This window comes from Hemicordylus capensis, chromosome 3 (assembly GCF_027244095.1).
Source record: "Hemicordylus capensis ecotype Gifberg chromosome 3, rHemCap1.1.pri, whole genome shotgun sequence".
Classification (NCBI taxonomy): Eukaryota; Metazoa; Chordata; class Lepidosauria; order Squamata; family Cordylidae; genus Hemicordylus; species Hemicordylus capensis.
In genome coordinates, this window is record NC_069659.1 from 331,554,954 (window position 1) to 331,579,177 (window position 24,224).

The 24,224-nt window shown below is 44.2% G+C and overlaps 1 long non-coding RNA gene across 1 annotated transcript in view; it reads left to right on the forward strand.

The window, feature by feature from the left end:
• LOC128351345 (uncharacterized) overlaps positions 1-19,419 on the forward strand; it is a 191,212-nt gene extending 171,793 nt beyond the window's left edge. Inside the window, exon 3 of the long non-coding RNA XR_008319724.1 lies at positions 19,291-19,419. This is a non-coding gene — a long non-coding RNA (uncharacterized LOC128351345). The remainder of the gene's footprint in view (positions 1-19,290) is intronic.
• Positions 19,420-24,224: the final 4,805 nt, after the last annotated feature.

Sequence of the window (24,224 nt, forward strand, 5' to 3'; positions counted from 1 at the left end):
AAGGAGCCCAGAGCTGCTTCCTATCCCTTTCCTATCCTTTATTTTTTTTTAGAGCCCCCCTCTCTTTTCCCTCTTCAGTCTAGCATGCACGCACACACCAAACACGCATGCACCAGCAATGATGACTATGTGGTCTGGTGCCACCACATGTCTGGGGCCTGTGGCCTCCAGCAAAGATGTGGCGGACCTGCCATTCTGAGGCACTTTCCCCCACAGGCAAAACGCACGCACCAAGGGAAGAGCAGAAAACCAAGGTGCATTACTTTAAGTTCTCCTTCAAGGTGGTGTGTTTTTGCCTTGCCCCTCTTTCTTTGAAATTTGCATTCTGGGTTGGTTTTACTGCCTTGCGCCGTCTTGCTAGGTCTTGTTTGTTTATGGCTGTTGTAGTCTGTGGTGTTGTGCAGGCACAGCAGCAGGTTTGTCTCTGGTGGTTTTTCTGGTTTTCAGCTTGGTGTCTTTTTAGTTGAGTCACTGCATGTTGGTGTTGCAGCCTGCTAGTGGCACAAAACCAGGGTGGGTGGTAGGCACCCATGGGTGCCAACTGCCACCCCAACCCCAAAGCAATTTGGCACTCGTGTGATTTAGGTGATTTTAAAAAATGGACTTTCCCCCCTCAATGTTTTGTGGTTTAGGGAGCATTTTGTTATTTTGGGGGCATTCTTGGGCACAGAATTCGTGCAGCATTCCACAGGAAAATTCTCAGATCCTACTGGGATCTCCAGCAGAAGAATTTTACACCTGCCTTCCTGCTAGGAGGAGGTGCTTTTGTCAGAGGAGAGTAGTGTAAACTGTGTACATGTTCTTTCATATGAGTATTCTGTGAAGATATGGATTTTAATAAAGTGGATAGAACTTTAGTTTGGATTTCATGTCCCTGAAAATAATCATGAATGTGTAAAAGTGGGAGAAGGAGAGAGAGAGTGAGAGTGAGTGAGTGAGAGAGAGAGATTAGTTTTGTACTACGTTTGAAGAGTAAATATTTGGTGCTATCTGAATTTTAGTTTGTAAATTGCTGCTTCAACAAGCTTGAAGGAAAGTTGTTATATCTAACAACCTGAGGCTTTTGAGAAACCCTATGGAAGTCAATTGGCTGGCATGGTGGGTGATGCAGTGATAGCATTTGAGAGATAGAGAAGGAAAGAGTGCAGTTGCTAGTAGCTTTTATCTATCAAATCAAAATAAAAGCACACAACACATTCCTTTTCCTGTCTCTGTGCTATTTGAGTGCTGCTTTCTCTCTATCTGTGACAGCAATCTGAACATTTTCAACTCTCTAACACATCATTTTGCACCTTCTCAGTGCTTACTGTAAGCTTTAGCCAGCATCCCTTGGCAAAGTGAAACTGAGCATAAATGAGAGAGAGAGAGCAGGTTTGCCGACATGAGAATTTTTTTTAAAAAGAGCAGCACCTTCATTTTTACTAACTTAGAAAAGCAATTGCTTTGAAGCTACCTGCTGAACTATGGAACAATTGTGAAATTATCCATACATGTCCCCTTTGTTACACTCTTTGTGGGCATAAAATGCTGTGCAACTTGTAACCCACCAAGCTGACAGAACATAGCTCAGTATCATGTATTTTGGAATGGCAGATGCTTGGGATCTGCTGCCCCACTGTTTGTGCAGGCCTAGGCTTTCAGCAAAAGCAGGAAGTTTATGGAGCCCAAGGTGGGCCTCTGTCTGAGGCTAGTGTTTGATCTGGACCTTCTTTGGCTTGGTGGGTCAGAAGCTGAGAAAATCTGGAATAAACAGTAGGGCCATTCATACGACCACCCCTACCCAGGCTTGACAGCCCTACCTGGATACAGCTGGTCATGTGGAGTACAGGGATTGGGGCCGATCCTGTTGCTTCCCCGCCAGGTAGCCTGGGTTTTATATCCAGGCAAAAAGCAAGGTAGGAGCATGTGTGCATGCCCGTGGTTGTGCGTGCGGTTGTGTGGCAGTATGGACTGCCGGCAGTCTTATTTGGGCTGCCAGTAGCCCATGCTACCATGGAGACTGGGGGAAGGAGTAGAGTGAGCAGTGCGGTGCACTGTGGCCTTCCTGGAGGCTGGGCACTCAGGTGTAAGCATGGCATGGCAAGCATTGGTCATGTGGGGGAAGGTAGGACTGGTCCTGCCTTTTCCTCCGCCTTGCTGGCCCTAGGTGTAATCATTGTGAGAATGACCTTATTGTGGGGCAGGACTGATCTGAACAAAATTATGAGTGCAAGAAATGTAAGTGATGCCCCACTACTAGAACTGATAGGACAGTCATTAAAGGTGAATGGAGGATGTTAGTCACAATGAGGCATCTTGGGAGAGAAAAACTTGTGACAATGATGGAGGAGGAAGGTTTTTTTATGCACACTTCGGGTTGTCCCAGAGACTAAACTTGCCCCCACATTCTGTACCAGTTGTAGTTTCTGGACTACGTACAAAGGCAGCCCCACGTAGAGTGCATTACAGTAGGCAAGCGTGGAGGTTACCAGCATATGTAATGCTGTTTTCATGTCATTTAAAGACCTTAATAGCAGAAAAGTGGGGATGGCCTGTGGGTGGTGATTTCACAGCAGACGGAGATATGATGGTATGATATGGGCAGGCCGTTACAGGATAAAACAGTCCAGACAACTGAGGCCTGTTTTTTTCCCCCAGCTCTCCTCCCAACCCAGCAGCCCCAGGGAGCTCTGGGAACACCCCCTCTAGGATTAGGGTGCTGCTGTTGAACACCAGGTCAGTAAATGCTAAAATATCACTTAACCATGTTTTGATTGTAGATGAGCATTCTGAACTGGTATGTGTGATGGAGATCTAGTTGGATGAGCTGGGTGGCGTTGGTCTCTCTCATCTTTGTCCTGACAGTTTTCTGATCCTGCAACAGCCCTGCCCTGTGCTGGCAGGGGTAGTCTCAGAGGTGTCTTTGGGTTTTCCCAAGCTTATTGCCTTGGGAGATTTCAATGTCCATGCTGAGGCCCCCCTTTTAGGAGCGGCTCAGGATTTCATGACTTTCATGGCAACCATGGGCCTATCTCCTAGGTATTTGGCCCTACCCATGTGTCAGGACATACTCTGGATTTGGTTTTTGCTGACCAGGGACTAAATGATCTGGATGTGGAGTAGTTTGATATAACTTGCTTGTTGTGATCATCTGATGGGGTTTAGTTTGACTGTTTAGTTTGACCCTATGCAAGGATTGTGGAAAAATTAGAATGGTCCGCCCCCCAGAGGCTTATGGATCTGCTCAGGTTCTAGACAGCCCTCAGGGAGTTTACAGTGTCCGGGAACTCTGTTGAGGCCCTAATGAATCTCTGGAATGTGGAGACAGTGCAAGTATTGACATGGTCACTCCTAAACGCCCTCTCTGGCTTGGTTGAGCCCTTTCTGCTCCTTGGCTTTCTGAGGAGCTTAGGGCAATGAAGTATCTCAGACAACAGCTGGACCAATCATTCATGGGGAATGTAACTTGATCTTTCAGGGGGAATTTGAGTCCATTGAGAACTGATAGATCTAAACCATGAGATGATTCTCACAATCGCCAAAAAGCAGGCTAAGGGAGCCTAGCCCACTTTTTGGCGAGCGTGAGAACGCATGCCACTTTTTGGCGTGCAGGCGAGCCCAGTGTCCTCAAAGTAGGTAACCTGCTTAACTAGCCCTCCCCTTTGATGAGATTAGCGGAGCAAGCACTCTGCTAACCCCATCTTTTTGATCGTGTGTTGCCATGGCATGGCTCTGCGCCGCAGCAACACACAAGGAGAACCCAGGAAGCTGAAACAAGCCTCCTGGCCCTGGGGGTCTCTCCAGGATGCCCCACACAGCCCCTAATCCCCACAGCCCTTGCCAGCTCCATGACAAAGCTGGTAGTCATGTGGACAGCCTATCCAGCCACCCAGGGCTGCAGCCTGGGTCATCTGCGGGGAGAGTGGGCCAAGCCAACTCTCCCTGCAGAACCCCCTCCAGTGAGTCTCACCGATCATGAGACTTGCCTCCATGTCTCAGATCTTGACCTGCCACAATCAGTACCTCTGTCTTATTTAAGTCGCTGTATCATGTGCCTTTAGACCAGGCCTGCTCAATTTAGAACCCCCTGCTGTTTTTGGACTACAACTCCCATAATCCCCCAGCCACAGTGGCCAAAATCCAGGTATCATGGGAGTTGTAGGCTAACATCTGCAGGAGGGTTGAAGTTGAGCAGCCCTGTCTTAGACAGTAATCAGGATGTCAGCCAGTGACTGCAACCAGTAGTGGTGCTACCCAAGTATATCTTTGGTGCCAAAATGCCTGGCACAAGGCCTGTACAACTCATAAAGAAGGCGTTTCTTTCCTTTCAAGGTAAGGATGAGGTTTACAGAAAGAAGAAGACATTTACTTGGATGTATTTGTAAAGAGAAAAAATTGCATTCTGTTTTGACAGGGAATTAAAAACATAAAGATATTAATATTGATCCCTGGAGAGCACCCAGTGTATATCGTTATAAAGCCTGAAGCTAAAAGTATATTTTGCTGACAGCAAAAGCAGAAGCAACATTAAACTGATAATGAGACAAATGTTAAAAATAAAATAGGATGCTAACAAAGCTTATATTAGTCAGTCAAGTATCATTTGTTATATAGTCACACCAAGAAATCTATATATTAGACTTGTCAGGCAAGGAAAGAGAAAGAAAACAACAACAACTGGATCTGGGGTGGGGGGTGGGGATCTTTGGGCCAGTAGCCAGAATTCCCCCCCCCCAAAAAAAACCCATCAATTGGATGGTTCTCCAATTAATGTTGCTGTTTGCCTGTGCCTGTCATGGGCATGGCAAATTTGCCCTACCAAGCCTTATTTGAAAGATGAGGCTGGTGGGGTTTTCCAATTGGTTGGAGGGTCTGGGGGCAGAGCAAGCAAGCCGTATGGAAGCATGCCCACCCTGACCCCCACTCAGTGTTTGAGTAGCATCCCTCCTTCCCACCTTGGAGAACTTTGCGGGCTTCTATGGCCACAGTTGAATTCTTTGGCCTCCATGAAATTGGCCTGAATTGGGGGCCCTTTTTAACCTAAGTTACCTCCATAGTGAGGTGCCCTTGTTCAAAATAAGCAAGTACAGTGTGGGCCTGAGGAATCCCAGATTAATGATGAGCTTGGCATGAGGAGGAGTTCTAGTCATTCCCTAGAGTAGGGGTTCCCGACCTGTGGTACTCTCAATGCTGTGGAACTACAATTCCCAATATATTGTAGCTGGGGGTGATGGGAGTTGTAGTTCAGTAATATCTGGAGGACCACAGATTGGGAACCTCTACCCTAGAAGCTTTGGGGCTCAAGAAGTCATGGTGGGTCTTCTCTACCCAGGTGAGGGGACAGGGAGCAGTCTGGGGTGGATGGGGGTGATGCTTTTTGCCCACACCTTGGCCTTTTTAGTTCAGCTAAGAAGAGCAGCAGTCAGACTCTGGCTGTGATATCGCTCCAAGCTAGGGTGTAATTGCATGTCAAAATCACAGGTTTTCCACTGAGCCATCCATGGATCTGTAGACAGGGACTTTAGACTTTAGACAGGAGTAGCAGCAAGGGGAGCAATTACGCCAAGCCCCACACATGGAGGGGGCCCCATCCAAAGTATGGGCCATACTGATCCTTTTCATGGAAGGCGGTACGATTAATCAGTTAAAATATAACCCCAGGAGAGCCAGTATGATGTAGTGGTGAGAGTGTTGGACCAGGACTGAGGAGACCCAATTCAAATTCCCATTCAGCCATGAATCTCACTGGATGACTCTGGGCCAGTCACTTATCTCTCAGCATAGCCTTCTTCAAAGGATTGTTGTGGGAATAACCATAACCATCTATACCACTCTGGGCTCTGTGGAGGAAGAGCAGGATATCAATGTTATAAACAAATTAATAATGAATAAAAGTTATTTCAGTATTTTGGCACCAGACTTTACAAAGTCAGGATAATTTAGGGGGGAGATGTTGATGCTCTAGTGACACTTATCCAGTAATTCTTCAAATTCTCTTTCCTTTGAACTAAAACCTTTCATTCACTCCTTAGATAATGCAGAAAGATGGAATGCATCTAAGACCACACAAAGAGGCTGTTCTCATGCGCAGCCTAACCCAGGCTACGATCACCGGGATCAGGTCTGATGGGGCAGTGCCACTTAGCCCTATTTTTAAACCTACTCTTCACTCTCAAGCAAGCCCTTAACCTGGGCTCCGGGATTGTCTGTTCTCTGTGGCTATTAGCCCCAGTAGACACAGAGACAGTTGCCTGACTGATTGATTGATTGATTAGGTGCTGTCAAGGCAATGTCAACTCTTAGTGACCACATAGATTATTTCCAAGATTATCTGTCACGGTTGCCTAGAGCTCATAATATTATAAAGACAATTTACAATAAGCAACTGGTTGAAGATTTTCCAAACGTTCCCTGCTTTTATCTAACTTTGCCCATATCAAGTTGTGAAGGAGAAAAAGCTTTCTCGGTCTAAATTATCCCTGATTAAAAATAAATTATGGTCAACAATGCTGCAGTCAAGTCTGACATCGTTATCCTTTCTCTCTGTAGAATGGAATCGTCAGAGAGAACTCTCTTTTGAAGATCTCATATCTGAATTTGCTGCCAAGAAAAGAAGGGGGAAAATATAACTTTAAAAATAACCTGAATAAAGCAACATTGAGATAGCACCTTTACTGGGACCTACTAAGAAGTCACAAAATCATATGCAAGCTTTCAAGTTCTACAGATCTCTTCCTCAGGTGGCACATTAAAAAGACAGATGAGGAGGATGAAAGAATTTAGGCGCCACGTAAAAGAACTTCTGACTGCACTTGTCATGATGGTCAGCCAGTAAAGAATGCATTGTAATTATGTCTAAACTTTGTATTTGTTGATATTAGTTCATGAGACATGAAAAAAAAGGTTTCAATTTGCAGGAATCCTATACTTTGCAAGTGAAACAAATAGTAAAATTCGTGTTTCAATAATAAAATCTAAGCATACTGTTGTATTAATTATGATGTCAAAAGACAGTCATCTAGCATTTTTCTGTGAAACTGAGAAAAAAGTTACATTGACACAGGATGCATTCAAACTGGCTGTTTAAATTAAGAACAATATAGCCCTTTCTTCCAGTTCAGTGCATAGTATTTTCACTGGTGTGCGGGCAAAGACATCTTAAAGAACTAATCACATGGGTTTTATTATGATGATTGTTACTAACTGTATATTATTATTTTATTATTATTATTTATTACATTTATAAACTGCCCCTTCCAGAGGCACTGGGTGGTGTACAACAACTTTTAAAAGACATAAAAACACACAATTGAAAACATAGTGCTAAAAATATATATAAACAATTCAAAAACAATTAAAACTATTTAAAACCAATTAAAATACCTTAAAAAAACACTTTACAAGCCTTGGAAGGCCAGGCCAAACAAATAAGCTCTTAGGCTCTCTTAAAGGCTGACAGCGAGCCAAAGCTGATAGAAAGCGCTCCTGGCCATAGCCTCCACCAGGGTGAGGCCTGGATCCAAGAGCACTCCCAAGCAGCGTACCTGTTCCTTCTGGGGGAGTGTAACCCCATCCAACACAGGAAGATCTAACTCATCCCCTAAATTCTGATCCTCCACAATGAGCACCTCCATCTTGCTTGGATCCAGCTTCAATTTGTTATCCCTCATCCAGCCCTTTACTGCCTGTAGGCAGGCATTTAGGGAGTGAATGCCATTTCATCATCATCATCATCATCATCATGATAAGGAGAAATATATTTGGGTGTCATCAGCATACTGATAACACTCTGCACCAAATTTCTTGATGACCTCACCCAGCGGTTTCATGTAAATATTAAAAAGCGTTAGAATGGAGCCCTGAGGGACTTCATATAATAGCTCCCATTTTAAAGAGGAACTGTCACCAAGCTCCACCATCTGGAATCTGCCTGAGAGATAGGAGTGGAACCACTGCAAAGCAGTGCCTCCTATCTGCAACTCCCCCAGGTGATACAGAAGGATACCATGGTTGATGGTATCGAACGTTGCTGAGAGATCAAGAAGAACCGACAGAGTTACACTTAGGGATGTGCAAACCAGTTCGAACTCAAACCGGTTTGATTCAAACCAGGGTGGTTCGATGGTTCGAATTCGAACCAAACCAGCCATCAGGTTCGAGCTGCACTCGTACAATTTTTATGAATTTTTGAAAATTATTTCTATTTTTATCATAGGGTATAATGGGACTCAAACCAGACCATTATTCCCTATTGTGGAGCACCCATGGGTGCCAACAACCACCCAAACCCCAAAGCAATCGGACACTCCTACAATTTTTTATGAATATTTGAATTGTTTTTAATTATTTTTCTCATAGGGTATAATGGGACACAAGCCAGCCCATTATCTCCTATTGTGGAGCACCTAGGGGCACAAATGTAGCATGGGTGGTAGACACCCAGGGGTGCCTACCACCCACAGAACCCTAAGGCAATCAGACACTCCTCCGATTATTGGTGAATTTTTAAAGTATTTTTGAATTCCCCATAGGGAATAATGAGGATTGCAGCAAATGTATAGCTTGACGTCGGGGGCAAAGGGGTGGCCTAGAGCAGAGTGCTGTGGGTGTTAGTGCCCAAGGGGGGCAAGGAAGCAGAATTATTTGAAAGGAATTGGACAAAGGGCTGATTTTTAACTGATTTTTGAAGTTTATGTGTCTTTAAGGTTAACAATGAGAGTGGATTCATGGTTTGTCATTGAAAATCTTAATTGCTACCAAAGAATCTACACTCAGAACACCTCAGAAACAACAATACCCAGTACCCCATGGGTTAGCAACCACCCATGCAGGTGGTTGGCACCCTCTATGCACTACACCACCACTAACTCTGGGCCATCCCAGCACCCCTCAAGTGGCTTTAAGTTTTTTCTCCATCGGGAAGAATGGAGGTTTCAGCAGCCCCATAACTGCATTTGGGGGGTGCTGGGGTGGCCCAGAGTGAGGGTGCCAACTACCCCCATGGGTTGCTAGTCATTTCTAGGCAAACTCAAATCATGCCCTTTATTTTAAGGGTATTTCATTTTGCGTTTGAGTCACTCGAAATGGCCACTCGAATCGAGCTCAAATCGATTCAAACTCACATCGATTTGCACATCTCTAAAGATTCAAAGAAAGTGGCAGAAAAGAAATGTGGTATCATGGCAGCCACAGATATGGAAGCTGTATTCATGCCTGCTAATTCGTGGGCTTTCTCCATCCTAGAACCCATCTGCAGGCTTATCATACAGTACATACATGCATGGTGTGGAGAGAGTGGAGAGGGAGAAGTCTCACAAAACACAACACTAGAAATGGGTCTTTCCGTGAAACTGATTACCAGGAAATTTAGGACTGATAAAAGGAAATACTTTTTCACATAGCACATAGTTCTCTGGTATTCTCTGTGATAGGATGTGTTGATGGCCACCAACTTGTATGGCTTTAACTGGGGTTTAGACAAATTTGCGGAGGACAAGTCTATCATTGGCAACTAGTTCCAATGGCTATAGGCTTCCTCTATGTTCAGAGGCAGAATGCCTCCAAATACCTGATGCAGAGAAGCAGGGGCAGAAGAGGGGGCATGCTTTTGTCTCTTGGTTGTGTGGCTTCCCAAGGCATTTGGTGGAACATTGTATGAAACAGTGTGCTGGACTAGATAGGCCTTAGGCCTGATCCAACAAGGCTCTGCTAACATCCCCTGCTAACCGAGCAAAGAGGCACCTTTTTAAACTGGTGATTCTCTTTATTTAGCAGGGGGAGAGCAACTGGCCCTATAAATCCCCAGGACAGCATCTTTCCAGTGACTATTGCTGTAGGGATATGCAAACTGGCTCAAAGAAAATCCGGTTCACCATCGTACTGGTCCAGCTCAAAGGCTTTCCCTCAAGCTGGACTGGGCCTAATTTGGCTCGACCTCAGGTTGAACCCCCTCCCGGCCATCTAGGGGCTGGTTTGGGGCTTCTAAACCATTTTTTTTTTTAAAAAAATTAACTCATTGCCATGGCACCATGGGTCCAGTGGCCTCAGGGGGTGCTGGTGTGGCCTCGGGGGGGGGGGCGGTCTTCTAAGTCTCCCTCTCCCCCTGCTGGCCTACCTCCCACAGTCCTGCAAGGCCCCTTGTCCTGTTTTTGGGTGGTTCTGGCCCTTTTCCTGGTGGCAGTGGCCGTTTTGGAGGGTGCTGTGCATGCTCCCTGGCCATTGGCATGACCTGGGTCATGACCCAGCCATGCAAATGGCCAAAGACCATGCACAGCAGCCTCCAAAATGGCTTCCGCCACCAGGAAAAAGGCCAGAATGGCCAAAAAATGGGCCGAAACAGCCCTTGCACTCCCTGAGGTTGCCACCCCTGCGGCACCATGGCGGTGAATAAATTTTAAAAAAAAAAAAAAAGTTTAGAACCCCCCAACTGGCTTGAATTTGAGCTGGGCCATGGGTGGGGGGAAGGGGGTTCAGTTCCCCAAAACTAAACATGCCCAGAACTGGGCTGGGCAAACTGATGAACTGGGAAAACTGGTTTTTTGCACATCCCAAGTTGCTGGTGTCTATCTTATGTTTCTTTTTAAGATTGTGAGCCCTTTTGAGGACAGGAAGCCAATTTGTCTGTTTGTTGGTTAGTTTATGTAAACCGCTTTGGGAACTTCTGTTGAAAAGCTGTATATAAAATTCATCTTATTTGTATTTGTACTCTTATGTTCTTATATCTGCTGGAAATAATGCATTGTTCCACTTTGAAAACAAGATCAGGTAGTTTGGACTCCAAAATCTGGGAAGAAATTCACATGAGGAGATTCTTGGAATTTTGAAAACATCCCTATCCTTAAACCACTGGAATCCAGGAGTGGGATGCTCTGTCCTCCATTTCTCACAGACACCACCTCATTCCTTTCTATTTGTATCAACATCTTTTAAATGCAAATTTGGCAACCTTACAATATATGTACAGTAAAGGCAAAGTGTGAAGGACAAAAAAGAAAGAAAATGGATATAGACACAAATTATATCTTTCTGAATGGATGCTTTTCCATTTAACACATAAAGTACAGCTTCATTGATCTGAAAGGTGTGTGGGATGAACAAAGGATCTGAATGATGAAATATTTAGAAAACAGGGGTATCATTTGTCATATGCAGAGTACTTGCATAATGAGACTCAAAAAGAAAATTGCGCATCTAGAAGCTTCGTCCAGTGCAGTGAACGGATGCAGGAGCTGATTTGTTATTGGGGACAGAGTCATCATTTAGGTCCCTGCAGGTGCCTAAATTCATTTTACCTCATTGATTTTACTTCATTGTCATTTTACCTCATTTTTAAATTTATTTTACCTCATCTTTATTTTATTTGACCTCAATTTATTTGACCTCAACTTATTTGTTTACCTAAATAAATATTTATTTGCTTTGCCTCATTTATTTTATGACCAATTTTATTTTACCTCATTTTTTAACCATTTGTCTTTGCTTTCTCTCCTTCTCTGTGCATGCTCCTGTTCCTTTAGCAATCCACTGACACACAATACTAACATGGTGCAGCTCTCCCCAATAATTATCTCTATGCCAAGAAGAGTTTTGCTTGGTAAATCTTTGTGTGAGAGCCTGTTGCTAAAGGCAGAAGAGCAAGAGTGAGAAAAAGAGATGGCAACATTACTACCCCCCTTCTCATTCAAGTTATATATAACTCTTAGCAGAATGGCTGCCACTGAAAAGCTGATCATCTGTGATTGGCTCCCACATTACATCTAATGTGTGGGTGTTATGATTATTCCACCATCACTAACACTTTGTATTCTAACACAGTGAACAAACTATTCATTGTCCCCTTTAGACTATAGACTCTCTCTTCTCTCTCTTCACCTGGACTACAAAAAACCCTGGTGCAGGCCTGTATTTAGAGTCCTGTAAAGGAGCTGTATATAACCATGTTAAATACAACTTTAGTTACCACTGCCAACACCTGTGTGGAATCTGAACTGGTTCGTCAAAGTTGAACAGAGATTACCAGTTTGACATGCAAGCTCATGACCAAGGAACAGGTTTCTGCTGGCAGCTATATTGCAAAGGTAAAATATTAATTGACAGGACTGCATATTGAATCAATCCAATAACTGAAACCAATTTTACATATGCCCTATCAAACATTTTTTCATTGAATTGTGTCCAGGGGGGGAAGTGGCTGATAAAGCCTGATCCAATCAGATCTGATGGGGTTAGGGGTGTGCATGAACCAAAAATCATGTTTCGGTTTGAATCCTCCAGAACTGTACCACCGCCGGCATAGGAAACTTGCTGAAAAGGATCACTGTGCACTTGGGCTGCACCAGGGTGGGGGAGGGGAGCATCAGCACTGGCAGCCACAGCTGGCCAGTAAGAACATTAAACTACTTCTCTCACCACACTCCCCTTTCGCACCCCCTCCCTTTTGATTCAGAACCGGTTTACCCAAACTGGGCTTGGTTTGATTCATTCGTGGACAGGGGCGTAGCAAGATTGGAGTGGGCCCAGAGACAAGATTTTGCCATGGGCCCCCCCTCACTGAAGCGCAGCTCATGAAGTAAAGAAATCTTAAATGAGGCTGAATAGTGGTAACAAAAAGCATAGTAAAATTTATATATTTATATATATATATATATATATATATATATATATATATATATATATATATATATATATATGTATATATATATATATATCTCTCTCTCCAACCTATGTGTCACAAAAAACATCATCCTAAATTATTTTTTTAAAGGTTTTGTAAATTGTGGACGATGCAAGTCGTTTAATGGTACTAGAGAAAAACATGCTCTTCTGGTAGCTTCAGGTCTTAACACTCACATCAATTTTGGCAGACGAATGCAACTGAAGGAAGCCTGGGCGGGTGCGTGGCGGGGGAGAGTCATGTGACTTGCCTCTGGGGGCCCCCCAAGGCAGTGGGCCCCCAGACAACTGTCTCCCCTTGCCCTATTACTACCATGTTGGTGGACTGAACTGCCTCCATTTCGGTTTGCAATTGAGCCGCCAAACCAGCCCGGTTCGAGTTGAACCAGTTTGGGATCAAACGGTTTGTGCACACCCATAGCACAGGTGTGCGATACAAGGAGATGGTCATAGGGGATGGCCAACCACAAATGGCATATTCCCCCTGCATTGGATAAGTTTAATGAGTTTAATTTGCATTGTCAAGTAAAGAGAGCCAGAATGATGTAGTGGTTAGTGTTGGACTAGGACTGGGGAGACCTGAGTTAAAATCCCCATTCAGCCATGAAACTTGCTGGCTGGCTGTAGCCCTGTTCAGGCATTCAGAGAGGATGCTAGTGAACATGCTTACAAGGCTGAAAGGGGGTCAGAAGTCACACACCCAGCCTCAGGGCTGTCCTTAGGGCCTGGCAAGCAGGGTGACCGCCCTGGGACCCGCTCCTTTAACCCCCATTAGAATTAATTGGAAGGGAGCCCCGCACTGGCTGATTTGCCCCGGGCCCTGCCCCCTGCCAGGGCTTTCGAAGGATGGCCCTGCCCAGCCTGTCACTCACTCTCCCACCTGACTGTTCATGCTTAGGGCAGTGTTCATTTGAAGAGACTAACACTGTAAGCGTGACGGCCATTGATTCCATGACTGGGAAACTGGGGCACCCCAGCTTCCTGATCATGGTAATGGAGGCAGACATGCTTACAGCATGATGAAGGATGAAGAGTAGGGAGAAAGAGTGAGTGATGGGCTGGGGGCAGAACTTTTAACCCCCTTTCAGCCTTGTAACTGTGTTCACTGGCATTAGCTTTGAACGCCTGAATAGGGCTTCTAGGTAAGTCACTTATCTCCCAGCCTAATCTACCTCACAGTGTTGCTGTGGGGATAAATATAGCCATGTACACCACTCTGGGTTTCTTGGAGGAGGAGTGGAATATAAATGTAAAAATAAATTAGTCCATGGAGTTGATAGGATGTGGATTGGAACCACTTGATCCTGATTAATTTGGCAATGCATATCCTGCTAATAGTGCCTGTGTGTTTCTCATGTTTGCTATATGCTGACATTTTTTTATTGCTTCTATATAATTATTTGTCCATCTATCCATCCATCAACAGCAAGACTCACTTTCCCACCTGAGGGCTTTGTTTTGATTACCTCCTATGATTTCTCACAGTTTGAAGCACAGCTTAACAGTAATCTCAGTTTAACAGCTTCTTCAAGACTGCCAGATTTTCACCTCAGAAACTCTTAGAAGCTTACAAGTTAATGAATTTTGTTTGAGAGCACAAAAAAGATCTGTGTCACCCTTGATTGTGGCAATAATAGGGGAAAGGGCTCAGATAATTTCTTTTATTATGATATTCCAGATAATTCACTACCATCTGCATTTTATTTTTTAACATTACCTACCAATGTCCTTGTGTATCACAGGTTTATTCCCAGTGTGGTATCATCTATTTGGCACCATATTTCAGAATGGCTGACATACTGCACAACATTAGAACATAGGAACATAGGAAGCTGCCATATACTGAGTCAGACCATTGGTCTATCTAGTTCAGTATTGTCTTCACAGACTGGCAGTGGCTTCTCCAAGGTTGCAGGCAGGAATCTCTCTCTGCCCTATCTCAGAGAAGCCAGGGAGGGAACTTGGAACCTTCTGCTCTTCCCAGAGCAGCTCCATCCCCTGCGGGGAATATCTTACAGTGGTCACATGTGGTCTCCCATTCAAATGCAACCAGGGTGAACCCTGCTTAGGACCCTGCTTTAACGAAGCACACACACATGCAAAAACTATGCAAACGCAGTTGCATGATGGACAGCCATTATTTCCATGGGTCATCCATCATGCTACTCTGCAATTTTGTGTACCTTTACCAAAGCGCTCCTGTACACCTGCATGCATCTTTAATCAAAATGTGCATCAAATGTTGTGCAGTGTGTCAGGCAGCATATAGAAGAATGTTAATTATTAGGGGTGAGACAAACAGACGCTCCCATTTTTTGCAGCCTCAATTGCATGCACCAAAAACTGAGAGAGGATTTTGGCAATCTGAGGGGAGGGTCCTAAAAAATTCTGCAAAAGCTTCAGTTGTGGCTTACCATTGGCTGTCCACTTTCCCCATTTAAAAATCAGGCAGAATTCAAGGGGAGACAAAATACTGCTCCAAGGCTGAACAGCCTCTGGGGCACATCTTGAGAGACCTATTCTCCCACAAGGATCTATTTTGTGTCTCATCTGAAATCCAGAGCCCAAAATCCCCTCCCCCAGTCCTAATGTCAGAGCCAATTCCCTTCCCCACATCCTGCCTCCCAGGGATGTGCAGAACCCCACTGAGAAATTTCACTTATATGGCTTCCCTTGAAAATTCTTGGATGTTTCACCTTGGGAGAACCCTGGAAATGCATTTCAAATGACATCCCCCCCCCCCCGCCAAATGTTGGCACCATACCTAACTCTTGCCTCTCTCTACTTTCCACACCTTCCTCATATTATCCCATGTACCCGCTAATACATTACTCAATAACACATAGGTCATATTCACACATAATGTGGAACCGGAAATTTAGAGGACAGATTTTTCCTCATTGTGTCGTCTGAATGCTTGCAACTCAGGTTCCACATGGTGACATGCCCTCAGTTTCAATTTTGTAACTCAAGTTTGAACCCTCGGGTTGCAGTGAGTTTTATCTCCCCAACCTGAGGTTCCGTGCAGCCAGCATGCTGTCCGGATTAGGAACCACAGGCTATGTTAGCTGTAGCCAGAGTTGAGGGAGGAAGCTCCTCCCTTCGTCCGGCCATAATTGGCTGTGCGGGCTGTCCTTCATGTCAGAAGGAAGCTCGCACAGCCAATTCCCCCTTCCCTCTGCAGTCTTGCTGACTGCAGGGAGATCACTCTCCATGATGTCTGAATTTGGATAGGAGAGTGGGGCGAGGGGGAGCAGAACTGCGGGTCTATTGGACCGGCGATTCCGCACTACATGTGAATGCAGCCAAGGTTTCAAGTGCATTCTTTCCTTGCAAAGTGTATTCTTTTGCAATCTTACAGCTTTGGAAAGAGAGTGTGTTCTTCACCATGGGAATATGCATATCCCCATATGTATTCTTCACATTCACATATATTCCTTTGGAATATATGTTTTTAAAATATTTTAAAACAGTAAGATGTAGCATTTTAACAAAGACTGAATGGAGGGACAAGTAAGATCAGTATAAAAGGTATAACATGGAGACATCTTTTCATAACTGGAGATGTCTTCATGTGATCCATAAGAATGGTTCCCATATGCAAGAGATTGCTTGTGAAAAGTGTAGCAATTGCCACCCAGATCACATGTAATGTCCTCCATGTGATGATAACAAGTATATCTGAGGATGAGTAGACTGTGATGGACCCTACCCGCTATCACTATGCCTGACAACTATCCTCCCTGATCTGTAAAAGTCGCATACCTTTCCCAAGAATTACTTTCTTCTGCATACATGGGGATCCCATTGCAGAGTTCAGCCTTAGAACCTGTATTTTGTGGGTTTCCAGTCTCATGGGGAGATCCCTATGCATGTACAGCCATATTTTTGTACCTCCCATTGCTGCTCTAAACATTGAAATGATTGGACATAGGCCAGGAGCCCAGCTTGCTGGAGTGATGCTGGCCTCACCTACATGCAGCAAACATCTGAAAAGGGCGTATGTCCAACTAAATTAAAGGGTGCCGTTGAGTCGTTTTCAACTCCTGGTGACACCTTTCACAAAATCAGTTGGACAGAATAATGTAAAATTCCAGGAAGTCAGGTAGAAAACCAAGTAGAAATACTTTTCTCGCTGCTTCACTGAGGGTTTTGCCTGCATAATGTTGTGTAGACCATTCTACCTGGTCTGAGGCTCTACGAGTTGCTGTGCCTTGTGGCAGCGTAATGCAGTAGAGAACTGCAGTCGGGGGGGACTAGTTTAGGCCCACACCTAACCATTTTTCTTAGCCTCCCCCACAAATTTTTACAGACAAGTATAAGGCTCCAGGCAGCAAGCTGTTCATCCCTCCTAATTTGTTTGGTTCACCCCCCTGAACCTTTAGACTGGCTACAGGCCTGCTGCAGTAGGTTTTTAAGCTGTTAGGCCCTGGGAAGTCACATAGCTAAGGGAGAGTGGGATCAGGTGCATCCCTCTCTCTGACAGCCCCTCACATGCACCAGACATGCTCCTCGGATGTGACATCACACACCGGGGATGTGGCCAGCACCTGCAAGGGCCAGCATGACCCTCCAGAGCTCATTACCCAGCAAACTTCATTGTCAGCTGGGATATGAACATAGGGGGGCTGTGTTGGCTCCTCTGGGTGCTGGCCATGCCCTCTGCATGTGACATTACATGCAGAGGGCATAATCAGCACCTGCAAGGACCAGCATGTCCCTCTTCATTTCCCAGCCAGCTTCATTGTTGTCTGGGTAGTTCCTTTGTTCTCTGGGATGCCGACTGGGAATGAGGCCAGCTTGAGCTTGGAAGAGGGACAAGGGGTGAGCCAGGCGGCTCAGGTTCTTCGAACCTGTCTGCCCAAATATAGCTCCACCCCTTGATCCTAGGCAAGCCCCAAACCATGGGATCAACCACTGACTCCCCCTGCAGCAGAAAGAGTATAATTAGCTTCTTGCCTGAAGCAGGCTGGACCTCATGATTTTTATTTAGTTTATTTCTTTATTTTTACATTTATATCCTGCTTTTCCCTCTGTGAGCTCAGAACGGTGTACATGGTTATGTTTATCCTTAACACAACCCTGTGAGTTAGGGTAGGCTGAGAGATACATGACTGGCCCAGAGTCATCCAGTGAGGTCATTCACACAATCGAAAACTGTGTTCTACCTGGGTTTGGGAACTGTGTGTACTCCCAATTTTTGATTGTGTGGAAGCAAGGTTAGAGGAAAAACTGGGTAGCTTTTTCTCCTACCTCGCTTCCACACAATCACTTCTACCCAGGTTTTCCTCTAACCTTGCTTCCACACAATCACTTCTACCCAGGTTTTCCTCTAACCTTGCTTCCACACAATCAAAAACTGGGAGTACACACAGTTCCCAAACCCGGGTAGAACACAGTTTTCGATTGTGTGAATGACCTCAGTGAGTTTCGTGGTTGAATGGGGATTCAAACTCAGGTCTTCCCAGTCCTAGCCCAACACTCTAACCACTACGCTATGCTGGCTCTTTATCAAGATCTCCTTGTTCCTGGTGTGCTTACTCTTGGTCACTCCTTCATCTGTCTTTTGGCTTCTTTGATCTCTGGCTTGTTCCTGGCTTCTGGCTACTGGTTTACTCCCTGTCTGCTGACTGTCTGCTCAGCATGGCCTCTGGTGTGTCTTCTGACTCCTGGTTCATTCCCTGATCCTCAACAGGTTGTCTTACCTTCCTGGTCTTGGTTTTAAGCTTCACACCACCGTGACAATTTTGCATGTGGGCCACCCCACCCCATTGCCCTCCATGACATCCAGCAATTGGATTCACTTTTCATTTTGTGTCAGTTGCTTGTCATTTGATGAGTGGACAGGACTTTGCCAATTGACACTTGAGGGCCATGTTCTTGATTGTAGTAATGTCCCCTTTAATGCATAATTTAGGATTTATTAATGTAAGAAAATGGCCAAACTCAGTTTTCTATTCATTACAGACATTTCCGAAAGCAGCTAATAAGATTTTTTAATGTCAAGCCAGAAACTGACCTAAAAATATAATTAGATCTTCCCTGAAAAACAACACTTGACTTTTGCTCATGGTATAAGATTAATGATGCTTGTGTTTTGTCATCAGAAACAATAGAAGATAAAGTAGCTTGGTATTTTCATCTCCATCTTCCCTTTACGAGACAATTCTGTGCTGATAGCTACTTGGTGGCTCATTTTCAAGCTCCCAGAAACTGTCACAGTAAAAAAATATGATTAAATTCTTCCTAGTTTTTAATGAGATGCCATTCTGGCTATCACTTATAGCATAGCAGAAATGGTCTTATGTCCTTAAATGTCAGACAAATGCAAAACCAGAAACTTGGCCCAAGTCCCAAACAGGTAGCTCCATTAAAGCTTCTGGGTCAAGTTTCGTCGCCTGAACTGGTAACCTAGTTTTCAAAGGCAGCCGAGGTTAACTGAGATTAACAGCAAATGCTGCTCTACAGCGTTTCTGAAAGCCCAGTCAAGATTCAGAGCTGCTCTCTCTGCTAGATCTTCTGACTGTATGGAATTCAATTTCAAAGTGTTCCATCAACACTCTTTTACTTTCCTTCATGGCTTTTGGTTGGATCGCTCCCTATTGTGTAACTGCAGTTCTTTTCTACTTTATTTTTCAGACATTTGTCCCAGAACTCCCTTGTTAGGAAAAAAAGCAAAAGGGTAAATGAAAGGAAGAGAGGAAGGAGAAAGGAGAGAAAAGCTATAAGAAACAGTCAACTACAGATACTGAAAAGGATGGGCTTAATACTGGAAATCAAAGCAAGTACCTCCCGCTTTTGGATAAATAGCAACCATAGGAGGACCGGATATGACACGAGGAAGGGTTAACACTTTCCCCTGTGCTATCTTTTCACTGAAAGTCTTCCCTGAAGTGCTGACACCACACACACACACACACACACACACACACACACACACACAGCTAACCATGGCTCCAAACCGGATGAGGCCTCTTGAAACAATTATTAATCAAAAGGAAACTCTTCTTGTGCACTTCCAGATTTGCTAGCTCTTAATGATGGTCTTAATGTAATACGTAGTTTGGCCCAGAAATTAAAGAATCATGGATATGCTGTCCAAGCCTTGCCTACTGTGCTCTTCTTTCCAGGAACAAGTACTATAAATAAGTATACCCTGCTTTTGAACAAAAGTTCCCAAAGCAGTTTACATAGATAGAAATAAACAAATAAAATTGGCTCCTTGTTCCCAAAGGGCTCACAGAAAAAAGAAACATAAGGCAGATACCTGCAACAGTCACTGGAGGGATGCTGCGTTGGGGTTGGATAGGGCCACTTGCTCTCCCCCGTCTGAATTTAAGAGAATCACCACTTTGAAAAGGTGCCCCTTTGCTCAGTTAGCAGGAGGCTTTACAGACAGGGCTTCTATCCCCAAACCTCCTTTGGATAGAGTGTGTGCATTCACACTCCAGCCAAACGTACCCCGAAGTCCTTTCGAGATCCTTGGACCCACTCCACACACAAATCGGACTTTTTCTTGAGAATTCTAGCTTATCTCAGTGTATTTCCGGGTTTTTAAAATGCTGGTTTTAAGCTACTTTTTCTGAAAACACCAGAGCAAATAGGGAGAGGCACTGACATAGAATCATTAGCATGATAAGAGGGATACTGTCTTTAGAAATGCAGATATAGCTCTTTACTAATCTCAATCTCCCCTCCCCCATTGGCTAGAAGGAAAACATGGAGGCACACCATGTGTACTGGCATCAAAACAAAACCTGAGAGCAGAGGGGAGGGGCTGCTTCCCTCAATGCCGTGAGTGTGATTCGAAGTGGCTTCGCTCAACATTTACCCTGCAGCATGAAGCCATGTGTGAATACAGTAACTTCTAGGGGTCATACAAAAAACATAATATTGTTAAAGTTGGATGTCCGCATGGGGACATTCCAGAAATCTAAGAAGGAAGAGCAGAATAAGATAGAGTATTTGCTATTTGCAAAAAAATAAAAAATAAAATAAAAATAGGGAGGAATGACCTACCTCCTGCCCCAAATTCCCAAATCTGAGAGAGCTGAATGTTGCATGCCTTACCCAGATTCTATCTCCAGATTCAGAACAAAGGAGGAAGAAAAATGTCCTATGCCATGGAGGAGAGCTGGTCTTGTGGTAGCAACCATGCAATGTCCCCTTAGCTAAGCATAATCCACCCTGGTTTGCATTTGAGTAGGATACTACATGTGAGCACTGTAAGATAATTCCCCTTAGGGGATGGGGCTGCTCTGGGAAGAGTGTCTGCATGCAGAAGGTTCAAAGCTCCCTCCCTGGCATCTCTAAGAAATGGCTGAGGGAGAATCCTGCCTGCAACCTCGGAGATAGGGATGTGCAAAGAACCAGCGGTGTGTGTGTGTGTGGGCGGGGGTAGTTCAAAGGCAGGGGGCATACCTTTAAGGACAATCAAGCTCCCCACCTCCAACCTAGTTTTTAACTGACACACAGTCAAAAATAGGGAGTGTGCAGAGCTCCCAAATTAGGATATGAGGCTTCTCCTACCCTAAAGTCGATCATGTGAACTGCCCTAATATCTCCGGGACTGCAGGACATCCCTGAACTGAGCTTCAGTAAGAAGTGCCTCTTCTAATGCCTTCAGAAACACAGAACAGGGCAGCAGACCCATACAGTTGTACCTATGGAAAAATAAACACCATTAATATGTAAAGAAGGAAGGAAAGAAGATGAAATGAAATTCTTACTTCAATACGATTTCCTAAGGATAGGAGAGAATGTTTGGGGTATTTGTCATCAAATATTTCAGAAAGTGTTACAGTACATTGCTCCATTTTGCAAGATCATGCAAATCTTTTGCTACCCAAACAACATGGCTCCAAAAAGGATTCCCCTTAAAACTCAACTGTGTGTTTTCACAGTTGAATCATGAAGGTTCTATTTTTAAAAGCTTGACTCCAGGTGCTACATTTGGAAAATGCCATTGCATCAGCATTTTCTTTGCATACTCTGTAGAATACTGAGCAACAGTTTTTATACTCTAAAATAAAATGGTCACCTATTTTTAAATCTATCAGTGTAGGAACAAAGATGTGTGTTCTGAAAAGGCGAGCACATTGGAGAGTTTTGCTGGGGTCTCCAGGGTTTTAATTAGCGATCTTGATAGCTTTTGTATAACACCTCTAAGGCCTCTTTTACTTCAAAATAAACTCCAACTTTTGTTCTCCCTTGATCAGTTGTAAAGCCAAAAATAAAGGTAGGTAAAGAGACCATCTTTCCAAGTTAATTAATGTCATCCTCAAATCAAGGAGAATTGTGAAATGAAGAAAATTTAGGTAAGGTTCCTCTTCTTTTTTTCTCTCCCCCCTCTCAAGCCTTTGAAAAGGGAATGGATCATTTTAGGCATTTTCTTAAAGTACACAAGCAGCATCACACATGGTATGTGTACATACACAAACACACACATTCTCTAAGGGGAAGCAAAGTGAAGTGTATCTAGATTTCCATGGTTTATTTCACTGGGTGGTGGTGGGGAAGCCCCAAATGCCTTAGAATCAGGGGCCAATATTATGGTCAGTGCTCCATCAATGTTAGGAGCATCTGCAGAAGTTTGGAAGGGACATAGGGACATAGGAAGCTGCCTTATACCATGTCAGATCATTGATCTTAATGAAGCTATGTAGGTCCTGGTGTGGTCAGTGTCTGGATGGGAGATCCATGTACAGTATGCCACCTTTGGGGCTGGGGTTGTAGCTTAGTGGAAGAGTATCTGCTTTGCAAGCAGAAGGTCCCAGGTTCAGTTCCTGGCACCTCCAGGGAGAGCTGGGAAAGATTCCTGCCTGAAATCTTGAAGAGCTGCTGCCAGTCAATGTAGTCAGTACTGAGTTAGATGGACCAATGGTCTGACTCCGTATTAGGCAGATTCTCATGTTCTTACATTCCCAGGGGTCCTTTGATGTTAAGCAATTAACCAGCAACAAGAGGACATGCTGAATGCACATCCACACTCCTCACTCATGTATTTGAGAGACCCAGCATATATCAATCTCGGGCACATTCAGATATTCTAGAGAAGCATTTGCCCAATATCTGACGATGTGAGAGAGCTCCTTATCTATAGTCACACACCCAAGTTCTGGAACTTCTAGGCAAATTCCTCTCACTCACTCCATGCTGGTTTTTCACTACTCGGGATGAAACGTTTTGTCCTGACAGACCTTCAGTCATGCATAATGGCTGGTGTTTTATTCCAGCGGTTGCATGGTTTTATTGAAGCACCATGTATTAATTAATGTGTTCAGTTAATACATTTATGTCAAACTTTTAATTTAGTTTATTTAAATGTATTGATTTAATTTAACTGTAATTAATTAATTTGTTTATTAGTGTTTCCTTCCATTAACTGCTGTCTTATTTTGTTTTAATTTTTTTGTTATTCTTTGATTTTAAGTTGCCTTGGGCATCATTTTAATACTTGGAAAGCAGGGTATAAATGTTCACAATGATATAATTTGTTGGTTCACTTAAGATATTTTATTCTTGCCCCTCCAGTGCAATGCTGATCACACAAATGATAGATCACAATAACTCTTCTTTTTTAAAAAAAATCATAAAGTAAGAGTAAACAAAAAGCAGAGCAGTATAAAACTGGACTAAAAACTGAAACCAAATTAATGATGATGATGGTGATGATGATGATGGGAGATGAAGATAACAAGAAGTGCCTGGAGATTTCTCCATTCCTCCTTTGCTTACAGCCAAGCCATACATGATACCTGAGATCAATGAGAAATTCCATTCGGTTTAATTTATTCAGAGCACTGGCACTGCAAGAGATGGTATTGAACCCTTTCCTCCCATGCTGTTTCTTCAGTCTAAATTGCTCCTCAGTGCTGTTATTAGCCCTGTGGAGAAAAATACAGGTACAGACATTGTACCTCTATTGTTACCCCTATGGAGATAATAACAGCAGCTTGAGAGGTTGGTTTAGATTGGGGGAAATGGCATATGGGGGGAGGGTTAAATACCCCTATGCCAGCACCATGGCATACATCATATTTGGAGCTCCCTGGAGCTATTTTAAAATGAAATGAAAATGATGGAAAATCTGATCATTGATCTCCTCTTTTGGTTTGGCTGTTAGCAGTTCAACAAGGTAAAGGATACATTTCTGCTTCCTTGATTGTGTCCAGGAGAGCTTCTGTGACAGTCAAAGCCCAAAAGGTGAGGATCCAATGGGTGGGAAATTATTTGGGCCCCAAATCCCTTAAAAACACCCTGATCTCAGCTGAATCTCCCCACCTGACAAGGTCTGCCAGGAAGACTCTGGGGCTATTCTTACGATCACAAAAATCTGGCTAGGAAAATCCTAGCCCGATTTTTGTGATCGTCAGAACCACCGGGCTCGCAGCTGAGTCCGGTGGTTCTGGAGCGGCTAACCCACTCCTGTAGCCCGCCCTTTAGCCCCGGTTTGTGGAGCGAGAACTCCGCAAATCCGGGCTATCTGCTCGTGAGTAGCCGCAGCTACCCGTGAGTAGACCCCCGGCGGGGAGGCTTAAAAGCAGCCTCCCAGCTCGGGGGTCTCCCTAGTA